This window comes from Lissotriton helveticus, chromosome 1_1 (assembly GCF_964261635.1).
Source record: "Lissotriton helveticus chromosome 1_1, aLisHel1.1, whole genome shotgun sequence".
In the NCBI taxonomy this organism is placed as follows: Eukaryota; Metazoa; Chordata; class Amphibia; order Caudata; family Salamandridae; genus Lissotriton; species Lissotriton helveticus.
Window position 1 is genome coordinate 1,868,632,563 of NC_136057.1, and position 26,793 is coordinate 1,868,659,355.

Consider the following 26,793-nt stretch of genomic DNA (forward strand, 5'->3'; position numbering starts at 1 on the left):
GATACTTCATGTAAGATAGATCAGGTTACTTTATTTAAGTTAATTAAGATATAAAGGAAAACCCCATCAGGAGCAGCTGTCCTGCTGCTCAGCCCTCACTCAACTGACATTCACAGCACACCAACATTCCAATCATCTAACATTCCACACATCATACATAAAAGCTGAGCAGCAGGGAAACACAAGTTACAACATATCTCCCTTCGTTATGGGTACAATTGCATAAAGCAATAAAATGGTTGTCAATAAGATGCACTCTAATATACATAGTCAAAGATATTAAAACAATGTACTAAAGTACAAATGGACAACACAAAACAAAATAATTTGAACACAATCCGCATTCCTTCCTGAAATGAACAACTATCTTCATCCTACATCCTTATGCCACTAATTATACAAGTTGGCCAGACCAGTATAACAAGCAAGACACAAAGGAACAAACTTAACGCAACAACTCATCCTTACTACGGGAAACTACACACACACCCAAGCATACCTCAGCATGCACACAACAAGTACAACGTAGCCGGGAAACCACGTGCACTCAACCAACCCAAACTGGACATATGCGGCAAACAACTTGTGTTAATGAGTGGCTCAACAACCTGACGCCAACTCACACGCAAGAACCATTGGGAACAAACACAACTAAAGGGTGACCATATACCACATAGCCCCCACAAACATGAGTAATGAGTCGTCTAACATCTAGAGACACTCACACACAACACCAGTTGTGTAACAACTCTTTGGTGAAACAATCACTAACTCCAAAACCAAATAACTTATGAGTGACTATATACAGCATAGCCCCCAAATAACAACCAAGGGGTGACCATGTTCTACATAGCCTCCACAAACATGAGCTGATGAGTCGCCTAACATCTAGAGACACTCACACACAACACCAGTTGTGGAACAACTCTTTGGTGAAGCAAACACCTAAACCAAAACAAAATAACCAATGAGTGACTATATACAGCATAGTCCCCAAATAACCAAGTGACCACATACTACATAGCCACTTCAAACATGAGTTAATGAGTCGAGACACACTCACACACAACATAAGCTGTGTAACAACTCTTGCCAAATAAACTTCAATACCCAAACAACGCAACCAAGGGGTGACTATATACCACATAGCCCCCACAAACATGAGTAATGAGTTGCCTAACGTCTAGAGACACTCACACACAACCCCAGTTGTGTAACAACTCTTGGTGAAACAATCACCAACACAAAGCAAAATGACCAATGAGTGACTATATACAGCATAGTCCCCAAATAACCAATGAGTGACTATATACCACATAGCCACAACCAACATGAGTTAATGAGTCGCCTGACATCCAAACACGACCCACACACAATACTAGTTGTGTAACAACTCCTAAAGAAACAATCACCAACACCAACATAGTCTTCGCACAGGAAGTAAAATATGAGACATTCCCTAGATCTCCACTCATACACAGTAGCAAGTTACACCTATCTTCAAGCATCCTTAGCATTGTACTGTTCGTCTAATTCAATGAGAATTGTTCCATCAGAGTGTCCGCAGCGTAGATCGTCTTTCATCATTAGGGCATCCCCCAGTTCCAGCCATCGATTGTAGCAACACCATGTCAACGACACCAGGTAGTATGATGGCATAATTGTTTCCCTTCACTGTTATTACCCTTATTGTCTCGTTTAGTTTAAGTCTACAGGTTGCAGTGCCTTTTGTAAATTGAAACATCGATGACTTTCGCCTTCCGCAGACACCCCTACTGTTTTCCCTTGTCAGAATTACTTAAATGGCACTCACTATCTTCGGGAATGACGGATTTAAAGTGACATTATGAGTCACAAAGTTCACTGTCCCGCTCCAACTCCGTGACGTGTTATTTTCCCAGGCGTGTTGCCTTTCTCTGACGTGTTGCCTAGTTACACAATGTTATTCCAAGATGGCCGCTACGTGGCGTGATTGCATCACTACTACTTGTGACGTTTGAGGTCTCTCCAGCTTCCTCAGCGCTACTGTCTCTTTAAGAAAGATGCCGCTGTGCAGAAAATCCAAACGGTGAGTGAGAAGTCAGCTCGTGCGTCTCCGCTCGAGTCACTGCTGTTTCAAATTTCGAAAGACGCTTCTGCTCTCTGAAACCCCACTCCATACGTTGCTGTTGAACGATCACAAATCGCCTCAAACGCCGATCATATTTTGTTGTTAACGTCTAACAAAATCACTTTACCATGGGTCATTCTGCGCTATAGTTTCCAAACACAAAGCGGCTATAACCTCTGTTTGTCAACAGTTGCTCTTGCTCCTTTTAACTAAAACAGTGCATTTCCTTTTTAATAGTCACAGCGCTAGTTCTTCCTCTTTTTTAACAAAAACAGAGCACTTCCTTTTTTAACAGTCACAGCGTTAGTTCTGTCTCTGTCTTTTTTGACTGTCCTAGCGCTAATCTCTTCTGCCTTGACAAAATTTCATTCTTTTTCAACATTGACAGTGCTAATCTCACAGCGCTGCTTATCTCTTGTGCCTTGTCAAAGTTTAATTTTCTTTTTGAACAGTCACAGAGGTAATGTCATTTGCCTTATCAAGATGACAAATTCTGATCTTCAGGTAGAGTACAGTGATACTCCACACTTCTGTTGGTAAATTAAACAAATCCAATCTGTCAAACCTTAGTTTCAGGGCGACCGATGTCAGGGTCACTGATGGGGTTTGTTTGCCAGTCACACACGCACTTTTCATCAAAACTTAAATTTTCTTTTTTACCTTTAGTCTTCTTTCTCCCTCTTCACCGGTACTTTATCTTTTCTTTCCTTGGCAAGAATGAAGTTTTCATATAGTCTTTTTCCTTTGCACGCGTTGATTCTTTTCAGAAAAGTCCCCAAATGTCGCCAAAATGTTGTACTCAAAGAGATGATGGATACTTCATGTAAGATAGATCAGGTTACTTTATTTAAGTTAATTAAGATATAAAGGAAAACCCCATCAGGAGCAGCTGTCCTGCTGCTCAGCCCTCACTCAACTGACATTCACAGCACACCAACATTCCAATCATCTAACATTCCACACATCATACATAAAAGCTGAGCAGCAGGGAAACACAAGTTACAACAGGTTACTTACTGGTAATATTCATTACTCTTACACTTCCTTCCTCCTCCTTGTACTTTTTCCATGAGATTTAACGTCTATTTCCCCAATGAATCACTACAGCGCCATGCTGTTTTCTATATCTATGAATATAGATTGTTTCCCCACTATAAACTCTATCCCCTGATTAGTCCTTCATGCATAATTTAAGCCTCTTATCAGATAGCTGATGAAAGCTCCCAGGAAGGGAGGGAAGAAGGGTTGTAAAAGGGCATGACTGGCTACCAGCCATTTCGGTGGGCGGGCAGGGTGAGGGCCTGTTTCACTGACGATGGGGGTTGGTTTTGTTGCTGGGGCCTGCCAGCCATGCTCCTCCTTGGAACACTTCTAAGAACACAATGCACAAACATATGGTTTTAAAGCATGCTAAAAGCTTACTTGAAAACCCACCTAGATAAAAAAAAATACCAAAAAAGAAAAAGAAAAAGAAATCTAGCCATGTTGGTCAACAAAGATGTTACACAACAGTTGCTTCAGAAAGAATGTTGTTACCAAAACCTAATTCAGAATCATGAGATATAGTTAGCCAGTAATGTGACACAAAGTTGAAGGGAGAAGCCCAGATAGTATCCTTGCAAATGGCCACAATTAAACAACTTGCCTTTTCACCCCAGGAAGAGACAATCCCCATGATAGAATGAGCACACACTGATCCTTGAGGATCCTTCAACTAACAACAAGGTGATGGATGGAATGCTTGCATTATGCTCAGACACTGGCAATCACTAGAGTCTGCATACCAGTACACCATTTTTTTTACTTCATGCCACCTCAGATTAGACACATCCATATGCAAATCAGCCATGGTCCTGTTGATTTGCATATGGTCGGGTCTAATCTGAAGTGGCATGGTGGGCACAAAAGCGATAGGTTGGAAGGTTACCCTAAGCGACTGCTTATGGTTAGACTATTTGCAAGCATTCCTCCAATCACCTTTTATGTGTTTCATGTAACGCCCCAAAAATTCATAAACAAACTGACATATTATCTAAAAACTGCCCTCCTACATAGATGAATCATTAAAGCCCTTACAACATCCAAGGGGAGATATTCAAAGACCCTGAATCTGTAGAGGAATCTCGTTTCGGAACATGAAAGAACTATTTAATGATCTCTATTGACTGCAAAATGTATCTTAAGTAGCAAACTTGGACCTAAAGATGAGACAATCGTGTTCTGAAAATCTTAAATTGGATGGCGGCATGGTAAGAAACCCAACTCACCAATTCTACTTGCCATCATATCAGCCACCAAAAAGTAAACCCTAACTGTTAGGAATTTCTCTGATGATCTTTCCAAAGGTTCAAAAGGGTTTTTGGTAAAAAGATAAAGTCAAAGGAAGGTCCCAAGAAGGGAATAGCACTCTAGCTTTTGGCCCAAAACACTCAAAGCCAATAAAAATCCTAGGTTCCAGGGCATGAACTGAAGAGAAATCCCCCAGGAAGATCTATGATAGCAAACAAAACAGAAAGTTTCCTGTCAAGACAATCCAAAATAAATTGTAGAATAGATTCTCAAAAACAATATAATAGAGACAGATTCTTACTGCCCCCGCCCCTCCACCACCTGTCAAAAGAAACACAATGGCGATTATAAGCGTTATTTGTAGAAGCCCTCCTAGAATCTTAAATGCACAGGAAAACAGAAAGGGAAGAACCTTCATTCAAGAGACCCTCAAGATCAACAGTTTTGAGCATTGTAGGTATGTTAGGGGAAGGGCAGAACAACTGAAGGGATGATGCTATAGAGGAAGAATGAACTTCTTCCCCACTGAGAGTACACTGAGAAGAGGGAACCATGTTCTCCTGGGCCAATGAGGTACGACCTAGATCACTTCTGCCTGTTCTCTCTGAATCATTCATAGTGCCCTGGCAATAAGAGGTATCCGAGATGGAAAACGATCTTTACATTGCAGTGATTAAAGCGCAATGCCTTTACAACGCGGTCATTACAACGACCGCGTTGTTATCACGCAATGCCATTACTACGCTAGTCATTACATTGACTTGCCGTAGATGGCGTGCTAGCCTTAGGAATAGTATCGTTTAGTATTCCAACACCTTCCCTACTGTTGCGTAGGCTGGAGTTGGAATAGTAAATTAAATATTTCAATGTCAGCGCACCATCTAATGCAAGTCGATGTAATGACTTGCGTAGTAATGGCATTGCGTGGTAACAACGCGGTCGTTGTAACAACCGCGTTGTAATGCCACACGATGTAATGACTCACCTAGTAAAGAGTCATATTCATCGGAGAGAAGGCATGAAGTAGACTTCTTGGCCAGTGGCTCAGATATCCTCAAGATATCTGAGGTCTTTGAAATCTAGAAACAAATACCAATGGCTATACATTAGAACTTTTCGCAAACATGTATTTTGAAAGAATAAAGAATTGAGGTCTAAGTCTTGAGATAAAGGAAAGATTTGACTAATGCGGTGTGCCAGAACTTTCCGTACACCCTGAATATAGGGGTGAGAGAGAGAAAAGATCGACTTTTTCCCATGAGTTCATCTGATGTGTTAACAGATTCAGAGACTGTGACCCTGTTCCAAACTGGCGATTTGGATGCGCCTTCACCAATTGTGTTGTCTAGTGTCTACAATGATTATAAGAGCCAGTCCCTTGATCCCAAAAGAAAACACCTGCAAGGTCTTCCAAAGCACTATTAGCTCCTTCAAGGTAGAGAACTGGCAACTCTCCTTGTCTTGTGAGACCAAGGAACTTGGACTGTCTGACACTCCAGCACCACCCGCAACCAATACTGCTGACATCGTGGTCAGGACTTTTGGGTCCTAGGGTGCAAACAGTCCCGTACTCAAAAGAGGTTAAATCCAGCCACCAAGCCAGATGTCCCCAAAACACCTTGGGATAGGTGTCTAGTAGCCGTCTGAACCTGAAATCCAATGTTGAAGGATGTGACCTAATACTTTGCCCATGATGGATTGTCACCCAAGAAATAATAAACAGAGAGCCTGCCTAAAGAAGGGAAAAACAGAAAGATAAAGATAGTTTAATATCCCAAATCTCTTGTATATTTAAGGATGTGTATAGGAAAAGAACAGTTTCCCTAATTATCAAATTCCCTTGAGCACAAAGCTATTCCCTTAGAGGAGCTTCCTTCTTTGACATCAGTAGTTTCAGAAGATTTTTCAGCTTTTTACAATGGCCTACACGGAGGGAGCCTTCCCTACATCTGTCCTGACCATGCTCCAATATACTCCAGGCTTAGAGAATGAGTGGGACTTCTCCATGTTTATTAAGAATGCACACCCCTGAAGGACTTGGATCACCACTCCTGTATCTTTCTAAGCAGGGCACAAGTCCTAAAAAACAGAAGTGGGAGGACGATCCAAGTTAGGTGGTGTCACCGGAAGTGACGTATAGTATACACAGAAAGGGGTGTTGAGTTCTGTTTCTGTATTTTATGTTCCCCCTCCCTATGCTCCGCTCAGTGCGTGCCTATGCCTGGGCGTCGCAGCAGACCCGATGATGAAGCATGTCACACACATTGTGTGTGAGTGAGGGCAGTTTTTCACAATACACTAATGTGTCACTGTTCAGACGCTTCCGTATAAGTTTCTTTTTCCTCTCCACCCCTTTCTGTGTATACTGGTTTGGCTTTAGGGGGTTCAGGGTGGCAGAGTTGTGTGTAGACCCTCTCCCCTTTCATGTGTGAGTAAACCGGAAGTGACGTTACAACAGGAATTGACGCCACGAAATTTGCTGCATTCTGAAATGCGTGAATACACACAAGATACAAGTAGAGGTATAATACTGCAGTAAGTGGCAGTCAACCAAACACAAGAACACACTATACAGAGGACCCATTCCTCAGATTACATGGTTATTACAGACTCGGGCCGTAGGCACTACGGGCATCTGTCGGGGTCCCTGGAAGTGACATGCTTGGAGTGTTGACAGCACAGCTCCTTGAAGCCTTGGCGCCTCGGCTGTGCTCTGAGAAAGGCTGGCAAGAGGAGGGCTCGAGGTGGAAGGGGAGATTAGTCTGAGGCTCGGGTGCATTTGAATGGCTATCATTAGCTCAGGTGCAGACTCGGGCACCAGTTCCATCTTTTGGGCAAGGGGGATGGCGTCCACCCGGTAAAAACACGGTAAAATAAGTAGGGGGACGCCGTCCACCCGCGTGGTACCCCAACTCGAACCCTGTTTCTAAGCCTGTGCAGATGATGGAGGCTGAATCAGGGGGGTGAATAGGTTAAAATGCCCACTGGTCCCCTGATCTCGAAGCAAGGAAATAAATCATTTGAGTCAACACTTTTGTGAATACTCTCATAGCATTATATAACCCAAAGGAAATAACATGAAACCGCTGCATTGCTCCCACACTACGAATCTGAGAAGGCTCTGCAATAGGGATGGAATGTATGCATCTTAAAGATGGATCTTTGTTACGCAATCCACTTTCGATCTCTAGGGAATGACCTGCTGGGTTAAGTTCATATGGAAAACATCAGTTGGGATACCTATGTTGAGGGACTTCTGATCTATAATCATCTTGTATTGAATTGAGGCTTTTTGAATCAGAAAATTGACAAAGTAGCATCCCAACCCTCTCTCCTGTAGGGGGACCAGAAAGACAGCTTTCTTTTTAGCAAGTGCAAGAATGCTGTCTTGTAGCATCTGTCTTCACAAAAGGTCTCTGGGCTGCGGGGTGGAATATAATGAGAATCTGGGAGACTTGAATGAAAATCTATCATATATCCCTGTGACACAATGTGCAGTGCTCACTTGTCGGTCATGGACGCTTTTCTGTGATCTATGACTAGATAGAAATAAAAGACTCCCTCACGGGGCTTAAATCAAATTCAGACCTGGCATAGTCGGGAACACTTCGGTTTCTTGCCCCGAGAAGACTGCTGAAAGGGCTCATTGTTCTGGAAATTCCTAGGCTGACTGCAACATCTGTTAAGGGAAAATTGTTTCTTTCTACGCCCACCTGTTGTGCACACTGTGAGCCTCCTCTTTCACATATGGAAACATCCATGTTGTATATATGAGGATGTAGCCAATCCCTTCATACCTGCTTTATACATTGGTAACAGACATGTGTTGTGACACAAGTCGTTATCTAGGACTACAACCTCCACTGTCTGTCCTCCTATGCTTCGGGGCAGGAAGCTTCTATTGCCAACAGTGGTCCCTTTCCCCAGCCTCTCATGGTATGTGGGTTGCCGTATAGTTCTGTCAGCACCATGGACAGTGCACATGCAGGCACCCAGACTTAAGTTCGGTGGACTTTGGTGTGGGGAATGATACTGGAGGGACGGAATTGCTGACTTCCCGGTGTCTCCTCGCCTAAACTCGCCAACAACGAGTTTTCTCCCCAGAACGGGTAATAATCACAGGGACTTGGGAATACTGCTCTTTTTCCATTTGTTTTTACCCAAATCCATGAAGGAAGATGCTGGCATCTCCTGCCTGCTCAGAGTAGGCGGAAAGTGTCAGCCGGAGGGGCAGTTTGAGTGGGGGGCTGGAATTTCCGGTGGTTAGGAAAGTAATGGTGGGGGACACTCTGAGGACAGCATTGTCTGCTCCCTCTTTGATGTCCTCTGGGCCAATGGGAGGGGGGTGTACACAGCCTCGGCCCCGTCATTGATTGAAAGCCACCCTTCTTCTGGGGAGGTATGGAAGGTCCAGGCAGTGTCGCAGGCCTACTTGGGGGGAGCACAGCACGCTCCCCGTGTGATGCTGCAGGGGTCGGACAGGGCCCGAGCCGTGTTCCTGCCCTCGACTCCTGCAGCGTTTCACCGGGTGTGCGTCGGTAACCAGCGAAACCGGGCCCGGTGTCTCTGAGCCTGGAATTCATGTCCGAAGTTTGTCGGTCTGAGATTTCGGACCTCGGAGACAGTGTGTGTGTGTGTGTGGAGGGGGGGGGGGGTGTACTTAGTATGGCGTGCTGGCGGAATTTGAACGTATGTTATTGTTCCAGCGCAATTCTGGCTCCTATAATGCATGTGTGTGTGCGCCTGTCCGTCTTCTAGCACCCAAAATGGGCATGTGCATAGACCTATTGGGCGTGTGTGTGTGCGTGTGTGTGTGTGTGTGTGTGCGCGTGATTGTTTTTATGCATCATGGACAGGCAGGGTCTTTCTAATGCTGCATGTGTGTGTAGGTCAGTCTGTGTGTGAGGGTGTCAGCACCACTGACAAATCACATATGTGTAATGCTGTGTTACCTAAGGCTTGCATAGCAGGCAGCTGCCGCTAGTGTGGCATCGTGGCACTCGCACTGTCCGGGGAGATTTCATGCGCACCTGCTTATTTGCTTGCAGAAATAGTTGATTGTAGTATGACCTATGACACACCTACCACGTTTGTATGGCTAAGAACAGGGCACATGTATGCCTATCTATTATCACTTGCATGTTTGTGGTTTAAGAGCATCAGGACAAGAAATACTGTAAAAAGATTAGGTAAACAAGAAAACGTAACAACTCACGCAGAAGTGGATATCAGTTATCAGTATGGTGGAGGGGCTAGTGTGGAAAGTTGAGTGGGATAACAAAATACTTCTCCTAAGAGTAGTAACTGCAGTCCCGAAGTTTGTGTTCCAACTCTGTTGCTCTTTCGTGTGATTTTTGGCTCTTTTTAAGAGTACCAAAGCCAACAATAGGGGAATGCTTTTGTGGTGATCAATGGTGATGGCTAGACCCCTTTGGCTGAAGAACTGCACTCAATACTTAAATTGTAAAGAAATAGGTGCCGGCCCAATGTAGGAGCCCTCGCCAGCGCTGATAAATGCCAGGGCTGTTTAGTCTTGATTCTGCCAAATGTCTCTTTCTTCTGCCACCCTACTCTTTCTAACTCTTTAACTCACTCTTTTCTCTCTTGCTTTGGATCAAAGCCTGATGATGAACAATAAGATCTGGTCCTTATAAATATGTAACGGTCCCCATCCCCTGCAACCACTGGCTCAAATTAAACACTCCCTATGGGGTACACAGTCAAAATATCGAGTTGAAAATTTCGACCTACCAAAATATCGTGTTTAAAATTTCGAAGGTACAGAATATCGATGTCAAGAATATCGTAGGACAGAATATCGACCCTGAGGTAAGTAATATCGAAATCATTTATATCGATGTAAGTAAAATCGAAGTTAGTAATATCGATAGCATATATATCGATGTAACTAATTTCGATGTTATTAATATCGATATTTGTATTATTTTTTAGATTTTTATTATGTATGTGTTATATGTTTTTGTAAAGTATTTAAATTAATTTATATTATATGTGTATTATATTTATATATTAATAAATCTATTTTTAAGTAAATTATATGTTTTAGTACCGGGGCGGGTTGTGGGTTTATAGGGGAATAGGGTGGGAAGTAATTTAATTGTAATAATTAATTGGTAATTCATTATTTTAATTGATAAATTAATTATTTAATTGGTAATTAATGTTAATTTTTATTAAATGTTATGTTTTATTACCAGAGCGGGTTGTGGGTTTATAGGGGAATAGGGTGGGAAGTAATTTAATTGTAATTATTAATTGGCAATTAATTATTTTATTTGATAAATTAATTATTTAATTGGTAATTAATGTTAATTTTTATTAAATGTTATTTTTCCGTACCAGAGCGGGTTGTGGGTTTATAGAGGAATAGGGTGGGAAGTAATTTAATAGTAAATATTAATATTTTTTATTTAATTATTAATTGGCAATTAATTATTTTAATTTATAAATTAATTATTTAATTGGTAATTAATGTTAATTATTATTAAATGTTATGTTTTAGTACAAGAGTGGGTTGTGGGTTTATAGGGGAATAGGGTGGGAAGTAATTTATTAGTAATTATTAATTGGCAATTAATTATTTTATTTGATGAATTAATTATGTAATTGGCAATTAATGTTAATTTTTATTAAATGTTATGTTTTAGTACCAGAGCGGGTTGTGGGTTTATAGGGGAATAGTGTGGGAAGTAATTTAATTGTAAATAATTACAAATTTCTATGTGTAATATATTTTGTAAATATTTATTAATTGGCATTACTTACTGTTGAACCCTTTGGAGTTGGAATAGTAATTTTTCTCCCTATGCTATCCAACGCTTTCCCTACTGTTGCACCCTCTGGAGTTGGAATAGTAATTTTTACCCATATGCTATCCAACGCTTTCCCTACTGTTCCACTCACTGGAGTTCGAATAGTAATTTTTACCCACCCGTTATCCAACGTTTTCCCTACTGTTGCACTCTCTGGAGTGGGAATAGTAATTGTTACTCTTACGCTATCCAATGTTTTCCCTAATGTTGCACTCATTGGAGTGGGAAGAGTCATTTTTACATACCCGCTATCCAACGCTTTCCCTACTGTTTCACTCACTGGAGTTGGAATAGTAATTTTTACCCACCCGCTATCCAATGCTTTCTCTACTGTTGCACTCTCTGGAGTGGGAATAGTAATTTTTACTTTTACGCTATCCAACGCTTTCCCTAATGTTGCACTCTCTGGAGTGGGAATAGTAATTTTTCCCCCTACGCTATCCAATGTTTTCCCTACTGTTGCACCCTCTGGAGTTGGAATAGTAATTTTCCCACCTACGCTATCCAACGCTTTCAATACTGTTGCACCCTTTGGAGTTGGAATAATATTTTTTACCCATACGCTATCCAATGCTTTCCCTACTTTTCCACTCACTGGAGTTGGAATAGTAATTTTTACCCTTACGCTATCCAATGCTTTCCCTAATGTTGCACTCTCTGGAGTGGGAATAGTAATTTTTCCCCCTACGCTATCCAATGTTTTCCCTACTGTTGCACCCTCTGGAGTTGGAATAGTAATTTTCCCACCTACGCTATCCAACGCTTTGAATACTGTTGCACCCTTTGGAGTTGGAATATTATTTTTTACCCATACCCTATCCAATGCTTTCCCTACTTTTCCACTCACTGGAGTTGGAATAGTAATTTTTACCATTACGCTATCCAACGCTTTCTCTAATGTTGCACTCTCTGGGTGGGAATAGTAATTTTTCCCCCTACGCTATCCAATGTTTTCCCTACTGTTGCACCCTCTGGAGTTGCAATAGTAATTTTCCCACCTACGCTATCCAACGCTTTCAATACTGTTGCACCCTTTGGAGTTGGAATATTCATTTTTACCCATACGCTATTCAATGCTTTCCCTACTTTTCCACTCACTGGAGTTGGAATAGTAATTTTTACCCTTACGCTATCCAACGCTTTCCCTAATGTTGCACTCTCTGGAGTGGGAATAGTAATTTTCCCCCCTACGCTATCCAATGTTTTCCCTACTGTTGCACCCTCTGGAGTTGGAATAGTAATTTTTCCACCTACGCTATTCAACGCTTTCAATACTGTTGCACCCTTTGGAGTTGGAATATTATTTTTTACCCATACGCTATCCAATGCTTTCCCTACTGTTCGACTCACTGGAGTTGGAATAGTAATTTTTACCCTTACGCTATCCAACACTTTCCCTAATGTTGCACTCATTGGAGTGGGGATAGTAATTTCTCTCCCTACGCTATCCAACACTTTCCCTACTGTTGCACTCTCTGGAGTGGGAATAGTAATTTTTTCCCCCTACGCTATCCAACGTTTTCCTTACTGTTGCACCCTCTGGAGTTGGAATAGTAATTAGCCAATCTACGCTATCCAACGCTTTCCATACAGCACCCTTTGGAGTTGGCATAGTAATTTTTACTCTTACGCTATCCAACGTTTTCCCTAATGTTGCACTCATTGGAGTGGGAATAGTCATTTGTACATACCCGCTATCCAACGCCTTCCCTACTGTTCCACTCACTGGAGTTGGAATAGTAATTTTTACCCACCCGCTATCCAACGTTTTCCCTACTGTTGCACTCTCTGGAGTGGGAATAGTAATTTTTACTCTTACGCTATCCAACGCTTTCCCTAATGTTGCACTCATTGGAGTGGGATTAGTCATTTTTACATACCCGCTATCCAATGCTTTCTCTACTGTTCCACTCACTGGAGTTGGAATAGTAATTTTTACCCACCTGCTATCCAATGCTTTCCCTACTTTTCCACTCACTGGAGTTGGAATAGTAATTTTTACCATTACGCTATCCAACGCTTTCTCTAATGTTGCACTCTCTGGGTGGGAATAGTAATTTTTCCCCCTACGCTATCCAATGTTTTCCCTACTGTTGCACCCTCTGGAGTTGCAATAGTAATTTTCCCACCTACGCTATCCAACGCTTTCAATACTGTTGCACCCTTTGGAGTTGGAATATTCATTTTTACCCATACGCTATTCAATGCTTTCCCTACTTTTCCACTCACTGGAGTTGGAATAGTAATTTTTACCCTTACGCTATCCAACGCTTTCCCTAATGTTGCACTCTCTGGAGTGGGAATAGTAATTTTCCCCCCTACGCTATCCAATGTTTTCCCTACTGTTGCACCCTCTGGAGTTGGAATAGTAATTTTTCCACCTACGCTATTCAACGCTTTCAATACTGTTGCACCCTTTGGAGTTGGAATATTATTTTTTACCCATACGCTATCCAATGCTTTCCCTACTGTTCGACTCACTGGAGTTGGAATAGTAATTTTTACCCTTACGCTATCCAACACTTTCCCTAATGTTGCACTCATTGGAGTGGGGATAGTAATTTCTCTCCCTACGCTATCCAACACTTTCCCTACTGTTGCACTCTCTGGAGTGGGAATAGTAATTTTTCCCCCTACGCTATCCAACGTTTTCCTTACTGTTGCACCCTCTGGAGTTGGAATAGTAATTAGCCAATCTACGCTATCCAACGCTTTCCATACAGCACCCTTTGGAGTTGGCATAGTAATTTTTACTCTTACGCTATCCAACGTTTTCCCTAATGTTGCACTCATTGGAGTGGGAATAGTCATTTGTACATACCCGCTATCCAACGCCTTCCCTACTGTTCCACTCACTGGAGTTGGAATAGTAATTTTTACCCACCCGCTATCCAACGTTTTCCCTACTGTTGCACTCTCTGGAATGGGAATAGTAATTTTTACTCTTACGCTATCCAACGCTTTCCCTAATGTTGCACTCATTGGAGTGGGATTAGTCATTTTTACATACCCGCTATCCAATGCTTTCTCTACTGTTCCACTCACTGGAGTTGGAATAGTAATTTTTACCCACCTGCTATCCAATGCTTTCCCTACTGTTGCACTCTCTGGAGTGGGAATAGTAATTTTTACTCTTACGCTATCCAACGCTTTCACTAATGTTGTACTCATTGGAGTGGGAATAGTAATTTTTACATACCCGCGATCCAACGCTTTCCCTACTGTTGCACTCACTGGAGTTGGAATAGTAATTTTTACACTTTCGCTATCCAACGCTTTATCTACTGTTGCACCCTCTGGAGTTTGAATAGTAATTTTTACCCTTATGCTATTCAATATTATTTATATTTATTTATGTATTTAAGATGTTACATAATGTTGTATTTAATTAATGTTAAAAATATTGAAAGTATATTTAATTGTTGTTATTTATTAAATATAATTATTTAATATTATTTATGTTATTATTTTATGAGTGTTGATGTATTTTTAAATTGTAGTATTTGTTACAATTTCATAATTATTTAAGAAATAATGTATATATTTAATTATTTAAGTATATATTATATATTTAATTATTATTTTTGATTAAATGTTTAATAGTAAATATGTAATATTTATTCATTTTAAACATTATAACACATTTTAACATAAGTTTAAAATATATATAAGTACTATTTACTTAATTTTACCTTTGCTTTAAAAAATGATATTTTTAATAACGATATTTTTAACATCGATATTTTTGTTTCGATATTTTTGTACTTACCATGTTGTAGATAGGGTGTCGCTATACTTGCCTTCGATATTCCAACGTCGATATTTTGTCTGTCGATATTTTCAGCCTCGATATTCTGTCAGAGATCCTCTCTATGGTTCAAGACACCTGGTGTGGGCCAAGAGGGAGAAAGATGATGCTTGGATTGACCGCATTTAGGGACTGCACAGCGAAGCAGGAAGTCAAATGATGGACTGACGTGAATTTTTACTGACTTGTGAAATTGTACACGCCCTATTGTGCAGTTAGAGTCCCTTTGTTAGGTGTTGAAAAGAAGAAGGGTAGCATGTCAATGACTTTCAGGGGGAAAAGAGGGAATACCGAGCCAACATGAAATCTGTTCAGCAACTGAGTTGCTCAGGAGAAGCATATTGTTAACAGTTTTGTGACGAGGAATTAGAGGTTTGATGATCTTGCCTATGCTGAGAAGGTGGAGCCTGGCAAATATGGCAGGTGTTGTAGCGGCGGTGTAGAAGTAGAACCACCGCGTGTGACTGTTGGAAAGGACACCAGGTGAATTGTTAAGCATATCAGCTGGAAAGGCGACGTAGGAGAACAAATTATAGGGTGCAGAGGTCACTGCAAAAGAGTTACATTTTGTTTTAGGTGTGTTGGACTATTGGGAGAGAAATGTCTTCAATTGGTAAATTGCCATGGGACAGTTGGTAAGTTTCCATAGGTGATGGGTAGCAAAGAAGGAGAATCGGAAGAAAATGTATGTATCTTCAGTGAAAATGTGGTAAAGAAACCAGGAGAAGGGAACATAATGTCCCTCTGATAAGTGGTAAACAGCGAGAAGAGGAGCTATCCCAGCATGGAGCCTTCAGTGACCACCAGAGGCCCACAGAATTTAGAAGCTGTGGGGATCTCCCAGCAGGATCAAAACTGAGGTCACTTGTGATCCCAACTGATCATATTCAGGGTGCTGTGATGATGATGATGGCAAGTTAAGCCCCAAAAGCCTGCAGTACCTTCTTGGTTCTCTGGGGTAGACCTAACTTGTGGGAAGTGGTGTGAAGGTTAAGACTAGTTACAACATAACACACTCACCACATCACAATAAGCATGGAGGTTCAGCCAGGGTAATTATTAATTTAAAAAAGAATCAAAAGCTTTAATAAACATATTCAAATTGCCAAGCAGTATAAATTACAAAGAACAGTGAAGGTGTGATGATCATGGCATTAACATGCATATGCAACCACACACATTTACACACGACATTGCAACAGGCATGTCAGTTTTAACCTTCACGGTGCAATTTAGACAGTGGTAGACTTGGTCACTTTTTTCATGAAGGTGCCTTTACAGCTTTTTGAATTGTTGATTGGCATCCCTTCCTGAATATTCTCGAATTGTTCAAGGAGCCTGTTCCATTGGTTAAAGGGATGAAAGTATTGGTGTGTGGATTGGCGGGACATGGTTGGCCTTGCAACCATTTTCGGTACACTTGCTCAACAAGCTGACTTTAACAGGTGTCTGAAGTGGGAAACTCGCCTTCAGCAGGAAGTCCAAGATGTTGGATGTGAAGTTTAGCACCTGTATTTTCTTCTTGTTTGTGGGATGAAACTAATGCAACTGAATGTGAAAACTTTATTGTGGAATCCAGAAGACTCTGCACACCATTAATAGTAGTAAGTCCGGGATTAAAAAGAAACAATCACCAAAAAGCATGTCCTAAAGAAATCAATTGTAAAGCATGTGCTTTTGAGGATAAGGGCAAAAAAAGACAATAGTCAATGCACAGATGAGGACACCTTTTTAAACCTTCTATTTGACACAGTAGAAAGAAAAGCACTGTGACAGTGTTGCATAGTTAGAAGAAAACAATTGTTATTCTTAGTATTATAAGGATTTATATAGAGCTTGGCTACCCAAAAGGGTTTCCAGGTGCTAAACAAAGGGAGTTGAGCAGCCAGAGGAGGCAGTAAAAAAGTCAAAATTGGCAAGTTTTTAGGTTTTTGGAAAGAAGGTCAGAGATTGGCAGCTTCTCAGTGCATTGGGCATCATGTTTCAGAGCTTAGGGCCCAGGTAGGTAAAGAAACGACCACCCATGTAGGCTTTTTTAACTCTGGGAACCTTGCAGAGTTTGTATTTGCTTGATCGAAGCGAGCAATTGGGGCAGTAGGATTCCACTTGCTATTGCAGATAGAGTGGACCAAAATTTGACAAGCTTTATGCATATAGCATAGGGCTTTAAATTGACGTGTTTGTCCACCGGAAGCCAGTGGAGGTTGCAAAGAAGGCTGGATACTGAGGAGCACCTGGGGAGATGAAATAGAAGCCTGGCTGTGGAAGTCTGAATCACTTTTAGGCTTTTGATTGAGGATTTGTCAGCTCCCAAATAGAGAACATTTCCGTAGTCCAGCCTCAGTATAATCAAGGCCGGGATAATTGTTCTTGGAGCCGAAAGCGGGAGCATCCACAAGTTTTTATAAGCAATTTTAGGACTGCAAAACATGTAGAGGCTATCTTGGAGATTTGAATTTTCATGGATAGTTTTATGGATAGTTCATCATCCAGCCAGAAAACGAGGTTCTTAACCTTAAAGATTGGCATAGAGAGGGCTCCTAGGGTGTCCAGCCAATGTTGGGGACCCCTCAGTATGGGGTTCTTACCCATCACCATTTAGGAGTTGCTGTTCATCCAGGTGGAAACCTTGAGGAGATAGGAGTTCAGGATGCCCGTGCTGTAACCCTCTGCAGATGACAAAGAAAAGATGATCTGAGTGTCATCAGCATAGGAAAACAAGGTGAGGCCATAGCCTTCAACAATCTCAGCAAGGGGACGAACATAGATGTTATATACCTTCGGGCTCCGAGCTGAGCCCTAAGGCACTATGGAAGAACGAGAGTGAGACCTTCACACAGAATAAAATGAGAAGACCTGAAAGGCGCAATACTACAAGAACGAGGCCATCCAAGACAGAACTGTGGATTGGAGACCCATGTTCTCAAGTTTTTCTAGAAGTATTTTATGAGATTCTGCATCAAAAGCCGTGTTCAGGTCGAGCAGGATCAGTGCCGGCGTACCAACATCATCCAAAAGCCATCTGAGGTGCTCATAACTCCCAGCAGAGTGGATTCAGTGCGGTAGCTAGCTCTGAAACCAGACTGCAAACGATGGAGAAGATCAAGAGATTCCACAAAGGCAGAGATTTGCTGGTTGACATGTTTCTCCAAGATTTTAGAGAACAGCGGTGGAAGTGAGATTGGCCTATAATTAGACCAGTTGATAGAAATCAGACTGCGTTTTTTCAGTAGGGGCAGGACCATAGCATACTTCCATGCTTGGAGAATTTACCTCTCCTGCAGGGAGGAATTAAGGAGAATGGTCAAAATTTGTAAACATTCCGGGCCAAGTTTACTGACCTTGACGGGAGAAAGAGGGTCTCGAGGAGAGCCTGACTTTATGGAATGCGAAAGTGCTCAAACAAGAGGGACATCCATAGGGGCAAACAAATCTACACATTGTTTATAGCAATAGGTGTCGGTATCAGTAGTGCCAGATTCAGTGCACGCAACCGATAAAGCAGTATCAGTGTTTTTTCCATCCAACTGAGGCTTAGTCAGGGCATTAGAGAGCGAATAATAAATGTCTGTCACCTTTTTTACAAAAAGGTGTGCCAGTTCATCACATTTTAACGGAGAAGGTGGGGGAGATGATCACTCATGTCGGAAAGCTCTTTAACTACTCTGGAAAGAGTTTTGGAACAATTTTGAGCAGCAGTGATTTTATCAGAATAGAACGCAGCACGAGATGCTCTACATAGTTTATTGTATTCTTTCAGTGCTGTTCTATATTTAAGTGTCTCTCCCTTGCCATAAAGTTTCCTCCGCTGCCTTTCCAGATGCTTGCATCGCTAGTTTTTCCCCCCCTCTGAGGGTCTCATTAAACCAGGCGGCAGGAGTGTGCTGTCTGGCCTAGGTGGTAGATTTAGCTGGCAGAAGGAGATCAAGAGAATCCTGAATCCAGACATCGAGCTTGGGTTGATCAAAATCCACGGACTACACTAGAGTATGGGAGAAATAAGACAAGTGTTACTTTATTACTGCCGATTTGGGAACCTATGGCACTCAGTGTTTCTGTAGTTGTCTAGATGAGGGCTGGAAAGTATCAATGGACAGACACCTGTTGTTAACAAATGAGGCAATCCTAAAACATAAACACCAGGAATAACAGATACATTCTTTTCTAGTGCTATTCTATTCACATAATTAAATATAGAAATGTATTGCTCCCCTTGTTTAACGATTTTGCTGTTGGCGAGTTGATTAAAATAGGATCTTCATATTTTGTCTTTATATGTTTGTACATTCAGAATGAATTGTGTAAAAAATGTCAAAGAACGATGAAAAGATTGACCAATGGGACATTTTCATAGGATGTATTACCGACCTAAGAACACCAACATATTCAGAAGTAAATAACGTATTTTTGATTGTTATATACAATAGGAGGTAATGATTAAATTATGTTTTCAATATGAAAAAAAAACATACTTTTCCCCTTTGGAAATCTTTTACGATTGAAAAGTTTGATGTCCCAGAATTCCACTGGAATTATGGGGATTTTTTCCAGTGGCTATGTTTAAGTGATTGGATAACTCCACTAGTGCCAAAGGGTTCTTTCCGACGAGGAGGTCACAAACGTGACTGCTTCTTATATCCTGCAGCAGATATGCCTAACAAGGACTGAAGGATTGAGCGACCCCAATGGAAACACTTGAAGTCTGTTCCTGAAGTCCAGTAGAGGCCACACATTGCCGTTATCCCACTGTAAAAATCGAGGACATGGAGAATCCCAAGAGCAATTAGTGGAATCATTAATCCGACAATAATGGATGATCTACATTCCCTGACATAACCCCAGAGAGGCCGCCATTTTGAAAGTGGCCTTTGATGCCATTTTGTATGTAATGTAGACCAGGTGAGCAGAAGAACGGAATGACGATAGGAGTCCATTTGAAGAGATGCAAAACGTTCAGGAGAGCAAGGCGCAGAGGGTGAAAAGCTCTCTCTTCAAAAATGATTGCATGGGTAAAAGAGCCTCTTTCTCTTGAAATCGGTAGCATGTGGACTGTTTCCTCTTAACCCTCAGGGAGGTCTTGAGGGGACTTCCTAGTCTTAAAACTCTCTCCACCTTACCGCCATTCCACAGTCCTAGCTGTGTGCGCTGTCTTTACCACTCCCCAAGTGCAAATTCCTTATTTCTACTGAAGCGTAGGCCTCAGCAAGCGCCCCATCTGTTTTTTCATTTTTTTGCTGCGTGTTTTACGACTTCCAAGTTTCGCTTTTTTCACCTTTGACTTTCCTTTAACGAGCGATGGTTCAGCTTTCCCAGGGCTGCGCTAGCCGCGTCGTAAAACATACACCTGGCCCTATGAAAAGGCAGGCTTCTGGGGACAGGTAGCAGACGGCCGTATTTCTCCGTGTATGACTGGACATGAGAAATACTTCTTCTCAGGTAGATGTATGTACCCTGTCAACTTTCATGTCGACAGATTTACTTCTTTTCCAGAGTTGCCATTACCTGCCGAGTATGTGTTGCCTTTCCATTGAACAAACCGGAGGTCAGAGTCAGACCTCGTCCGTTGTTCGGACTTGACCCACATACCGCGCAGGCCTCTGGGGCAGGGGGTGGCGTGTGCCTGCCTCTTTTGCCAGGGAGTGCCTCATTCCAGCTATGGCGTGGTTGGTAATAATTTCACCCCAATTATAAAGGAATTAGACAGTTTCCAACTGGACAAGGAATCTGCAAATAACAAAAAATTTCAGGCCTCAAAAAGTGACAGCTGGTGGCGACCTCTGCCCTCCGGTTTTAATGAAGCAAAAACACATCTAATTAAGAAAGCAAAATTCAGCTCAAATTTCACATCTTTGTTCTTCCCATTGAGTCTTTTTACATGTCCACCTGCCAAGCCTTTGTACTCGGTTGCAGGAGCGTAGGTGATAATGGAGCAGCAGGTAAGGTTATGCTGCTGCCCAAAAACCGGAGGGGCCCACTGAACCCCGAATACTGCTGCTTAACACTACGCACACAGAAGATAGGGGGCCCGTGTTCCTTGCCAACCCTAGGGCCCTAGGCACTCTTGCTCTGCCATTGCTTCCGGTAGACGCCTCCATTATAAAAAGGGATGACGGAGACAGGCGGCCATGTTGGTTAAGGCGCCTTATACAGAGACCAGTGAGTGTGTAACCTGCTGATGGCAGGTTCAGACCCCAGAAGGGTAATTGAGTGGATTTAGTTACCCCTGTATGACTTGGTATGTTATCTATAGGATCAATGGTCGATCCTTCTAAGGTCGATATGTTGAATATTTTCGATTTGGGAAACGTTGCGGTAAACCAGGCGCTGGAAGTTCCGTTTTAGTTCATTATCTGTCCTGGCAAATTTCAGTAAATTTAGCACAGGCCCAATTGTCTCAGAGGGTCAACACATAGGGAGAAACTTTTTCAATATTTTACCCATAGTGCTTCATTGCATGGGGTTTCTATGTGGGTGATCGCTGTCAAGTAAGCCACAGGGGCGGCTCTAGGTTAATGGCGGCCCTGGGCAGGGACCGCAGGTAGGGGGCCCCGGAAGAGGGGGGGTCAGGGTGTTTGGAAGTGGAACAGAGTCGGAGGCCGCCAAATCCCTGCCAGGGGCCACCACGCAAATATGTATCCATCCTCAGAGGATTATTATATTAAGGATATATATTGGCCTGGTGGCCCCTGGGGTTTGGCGGCCCTGTGCAGGTGCACAGTTTGCACATGCCTAAGGCCGCCCCTGTAAGCCATTCTCTGCTGCTCTTCCGAAACAAAATTTTAGTTTTACTTCTATGTCTGTGGAATGTCCCAGTGTATGGATTTCAAAATCTGGCCTCCCTATGAAAGGTGTCCAAAGTCTGTATTATACAGAGCCGTGCAGCTATAGCATAAGAATGGCACTTCCTGGCAGAGTCCATCTGACTCTGCGCTCAGGGGCATATTTATGGGATTCTAGTGCAGGGCAGCAAGTTACCTTGCTGCACAGCATTACAGGTAAAGGACAGGAATGTTCTATGGGCCTCATTTATGAGGCCTTGCGTCAGTTTTGCACTTCTGATGCGTCACTTTTTGTGACGCATCGGCAGCGTAAAACATGCCTTCTGTTGCGCACTATTTACAAAGTGACGCATCTAAGCAGATGTGTCACTTTGTAAACCCCTGCGCTACATTATACCTGCATCAGGTATAATGTACGCAGGGTGGGCGTTCCTCCGCAAAAAGCCTCGTAGAAGTGACGCAGTGAAATCTATGAGATTTCACTGCGTCACTTCTAGGATGCTGTTGCGTCAAAATCTTGCGCCTGCCTCACAGCAGGCGTAAGACTGACGCAGGCCCTTTCACATGGGGCTTGCCCCATGTGAAAGGAAGCATTGCTGGAGTTGCGTCACTTTTGTGACACACTCCAGCAATGCGTCACTTTTGCTCTTACAGATACGTCAGAAATACTGACGTATCTGTAACTCCTTGCGCCATGATGCGTCATACTGTAATTATGACGCATCATTGGTGTTGCAAGGAGTGCGCACTGAGAAGAGAAGCATCGCTGCTTTCACGCAGCGATGCGTCCTGTATTTGTTGCAATATGGCAGTGGTGGCGCACAATGGGCTGCCTAGCGCCAATGCAGGCATCCTTGCACCATGGTGCAAGGGTGCCTGCATTGCATTCAGGATTGTTTTTGTGCAGGAAGGGACACCTTCCTGTACAAAAACAATTCTGAGAGACAAATTACTCTTTCTATGTGTGTTGCAGAATCCAGTACACATAGAAAAAAGAAGTAACGTATCTTTTTGGTGCATTCCCTATTGGCTATGCCAATGCTTGTTGTAAATCTGGGAATGCGTCAAAAACCATGGGAGTTAGGCTGAAACACCCACAAAACGCTCATGGAATGTCTTCCTAGAGAAGAGTAATGCAATGCAGTGATTTGCACTGCGTTGCAGATTTATGAAGCCACTCAGGGCCACGCGAAGTGGGACTTGCATGTCTTCATAAATATCACTTTTGAGTTGTGTCGCTCTTGCACCACGTTGGTTGGTGCAAGAGTGATGCAACTGGGCTCATAAATATGGCCCCCAGTGCTTTGAAAGACTTTGTCTGATGTTCCGGTTCCCGATTCCCATTCCCTAAGTATTCAAAACCACAAAAAGGCTTGCGTTTTTTGCCATACTGTAGGTTCAAGAATTTTTATCAGATCATTTGACTTACCTGTGTATTTTTTACTGCAGAGTGACTGTTACCCAATACCCCCTCCGTTCAGAGTTTCCTGTGCTCACAGTCTACACGCATGCAGCAGTAGTTTATGACTGCGATTGCACATATGGGATGAGAGAAATCAGAATTCAGGTTATTTTTTCAAGGCTGATGTCCTACTTTGACAACAGTTGCAGAGGCACGTCTTTTAACTGTACATCATTTCCAGTGCCACTGGAGTTATGTGATTTGGCCGCCACAGCCTTTTCCGCATAATTGTGAATTTGTCGCATTTGGTTCATAATCCATCATCTGCTGCATAACCTGCAGATTAAAAAAAACCGTTTCTAGCTCAAATTGATTAAAAGTTACTAAAAATAGTGCAACATGTGTGCCGCACAGTTGAAGGCTCTTTGTAATGGTTGGCTGCTCACCTTGCTGTTGCCTATTGCTGTATTTGGGTTTTAAACTTGTACTAATGAAGACAAACCTTTGCTGAGACAGCGTTAACATGTGAAAACAAGCATTTGCAATGCAATAGGTCTCGCATTAGGAAAGTTTGAGCTATTGGTCTTGTAAATGACAGATTTTTTATTTATGTGTTGGTTTTGAAAATAGCAAAATGTATAGCTTTGTCAATTACAATGCCAATAGTTTTAACTTTCTCAAATGTGACACCTATAGCATTTGTAATGCAATATGTTGGATTTACGTGACTTAGATGTATTGATATTACAAATAACAATGGTTTTGAATGTTTTTAAAATAATTAATACTTAAATAAAAGTGATTGTAATTTATAATGGCAATAGCTTAAACTTTTGTAAATAACTTTTGTGAAGATTATGTTCAGTGTATTTTATTGTGACGAAAATCCAAGAACAGAAGTGAAACATTAACATCTTTTTGTTACATTTGTAATAAAGCTTGAAACATTGAGAGAATATATTTGAACCAGTTGTTGTTGAATGTTTGCACAGATTGATACTGTGGTGACCCTGACTGATGCTGTGGTGATGCGATAAATAGAGTGAGTGAGTGCGATAGATAGAGTGAGGGCGATAGAGTGAGTGTGGTAGATAGAGTGAGTGTGATAGATAGAGTGAGTGTGATAGATAGAGTGAGTATGATAGATAGAGTGAGTGTGATAGATAGAGTGAGTGAGTGCGATAAAGTGAGGGCTGTAGATAGACAGCGATAGACAGCGATAGATAGTGTGAGGGGGATAGATAGAGTGAGGGCGATAGATAGAGTGAGGGCGATAGATGGCGGGCTATGCTGCACCTGTTTTACAAAGTGAGCAAAAATGTCCAGAGCACCATATGCACCTAGCGGTCACTGCATTGGGCACCATATGCACCCAGCGGTCACTGCATTGGGCACCGTATGCACCCAGCGGTCACTTCATTGGGCACCGTATGCACCCAGCGGTCACTGCATTGGGCACCGTATGCACCCAGCGGTCACTGCATTGGGCACCTTATGCACCCAGCGGTCACTGCATTGGGCACCGTATGCACCCAGCGGTCAATGCATTGGGTACAGCATGCACCCAGCGGTCACTGCATTGGGTACAGCATGCACCCAGCGGTCACTGCATTGGGCACCGTATGCACCCAGCGGTCACTGCATTGGGCACCGTATGCACCCAGCGGTCACTGCATTGGGCACCGTATGCACCCATCGGTCACTGCATTGGGCACCGTATGCACCCAGCGGTCACTGCATTGGGCACCGTATGCACCCAGCGGTCACTGCATTGGGTACAGCATGCACCCAGCGGTCACTGCATTGGGCACCGTATGCACCCAGCGGTCACTGCATTGGGCACCGTATGCACCTAGCGGTCACTGCATTGGGTACAGCATGCACCCAGCGGTCACTGCATTTGGCACTGTATGCACCCAGCGGTCACTGCATTGGGCACCATATGCACCCAGCGGTCACTGCATTGGGCACCGTATGCACCCAGCGGTCACTGCATTGGGCACTGTATGATTCTCACAAGCCTAGCTAACAGCCACACCCTGGCTGCAGGGCACAGATGCCAGTCCCTGGCACTTGGCAAGGGTTGCAAGACAGCACAACATGGAACAATATGCTGGGTTGTGGCCAAGCAATCCCCAAGTGTGCGTGGTGTGCCAACTCTGCAAGAGAAAACACTTGCTACTGGTTCACGCTGTGACATTCCAAACAGGGCCAGTCGCAGATATATGATTTTACACTAGAATTTTCAAGAATACATTGCTTGTTATTGTAAAATAAGTGAGATTCTGCCAGTTTTGGCTGACAGGGTGATATACTTGGAAATAGCTGCGAAACAAATAAAGACATTAGAAGACCTGACCATTGCCTAGCTGCAGCTCCTCACCACCGCCAGACTAGCAAAGCCAGTAGAAGCACTACAATGTAGCCCATATTCACTTCCGACCAAAAGCCAAGGAAAGCGCCAGTAAGCCAAACACTGCGCTTCACAAATGCTAAAGTAACGAAGCATAACACCGCGAGACTGCTTGTGAATTTGCAAAGAACGTAGGTCTATTCCTTGGAAGCGCCAAGTTGAAGGTGGGCGCATGGCAGCAGTCTGTGCCTGGGCTGTCATAGCGCACTGAAGGCTATGTGGGGGTGGGAAGGAGGGCTTGAGAGCCGCCAGGGGCTGTGTGGGCTGAAGACGAGTTAAGTGCACTATAAAGTAAAACAAGAGGTTCTTGTTATAGGAAAACAAAGGAGTGCTGGACTGAGGTCGATTCATTTATAGAAGTTTAAGGCGTGTAGGCCCTGGTTATGGAAGGCTGTGTTATTTCCATGACACGTGCAATAACTCCAGTTATGGTACACTACACATCGAATAACGACAATGTGTGCAGTAAGAACTTCCCGCAGTTACCCCAGTAAACATCGGCAGGCCAGGCCTTAGGAACCTTAGCAGGGAAGAACTAACCTGCAAATGTAAGCCCTGCGGTTTTTGGTGTGGAAAGCACCGTACTATGCGTGTTAGGACTCATTTTGGGTTACAAAAGTATTTGGCGCTATTTGTTGCACCTGATAAATTCATATTTCTGTATCAAGGCGAGAGATATGGCGGCCGCCTCAGTGGCGACTGGAATCCGTCGATAGCAGCAGATAGCGGACAGAAGCGGGGCTTCGAAGTGCCAGGGAACACGCCAGCACTGCAAGGGCTCCATGCCTCGAAAGTGCCGGCCTCTGGGCGCAGCTCTGAAGCGACAGGGACACGGGGCCCCCTGGAGGGTGAGGGACCCCCCGCACCGCGGGGTCAGCAGGGGCCTGTGTTACGCCCCTGAGCCCCAGGACATGCACGCATAGGACACAACCCGCGCGGCAAGGTGCCCGCAAAAAACACAAGCGCTCAGTGCCTTGAACACAACCGTTGATCTCACGGTCCGTGCAAGGCTGACTCCCCCTTTTATCCTTCCGGGACCAGTAAAGCGATCACCATTAAAACTGGGAGACATAAGCAGCCGGGCTTTGAAACGGCAGACTGATGCGCTTGGAAGTTAATAAAGCGCTTCGTAGCTGTTCTCCCACTCGGACCTCCATGC

At 43.1% G+C, this 26,793-nt stretch overlaps 1 protein-coding gene across 1 annotated transcript in view; it reads left to right on the plus strand.

The window, feature by feature from the left end:
• Window positions 1-26,793, plus strand: part of TNN (tenascin N) — a 181,234-nt gene that overhangs the window by 44,642 nt on the left and 109,799 nt on the right. The gene's annotated exons all lie outside the window — the stretch shown is intronic.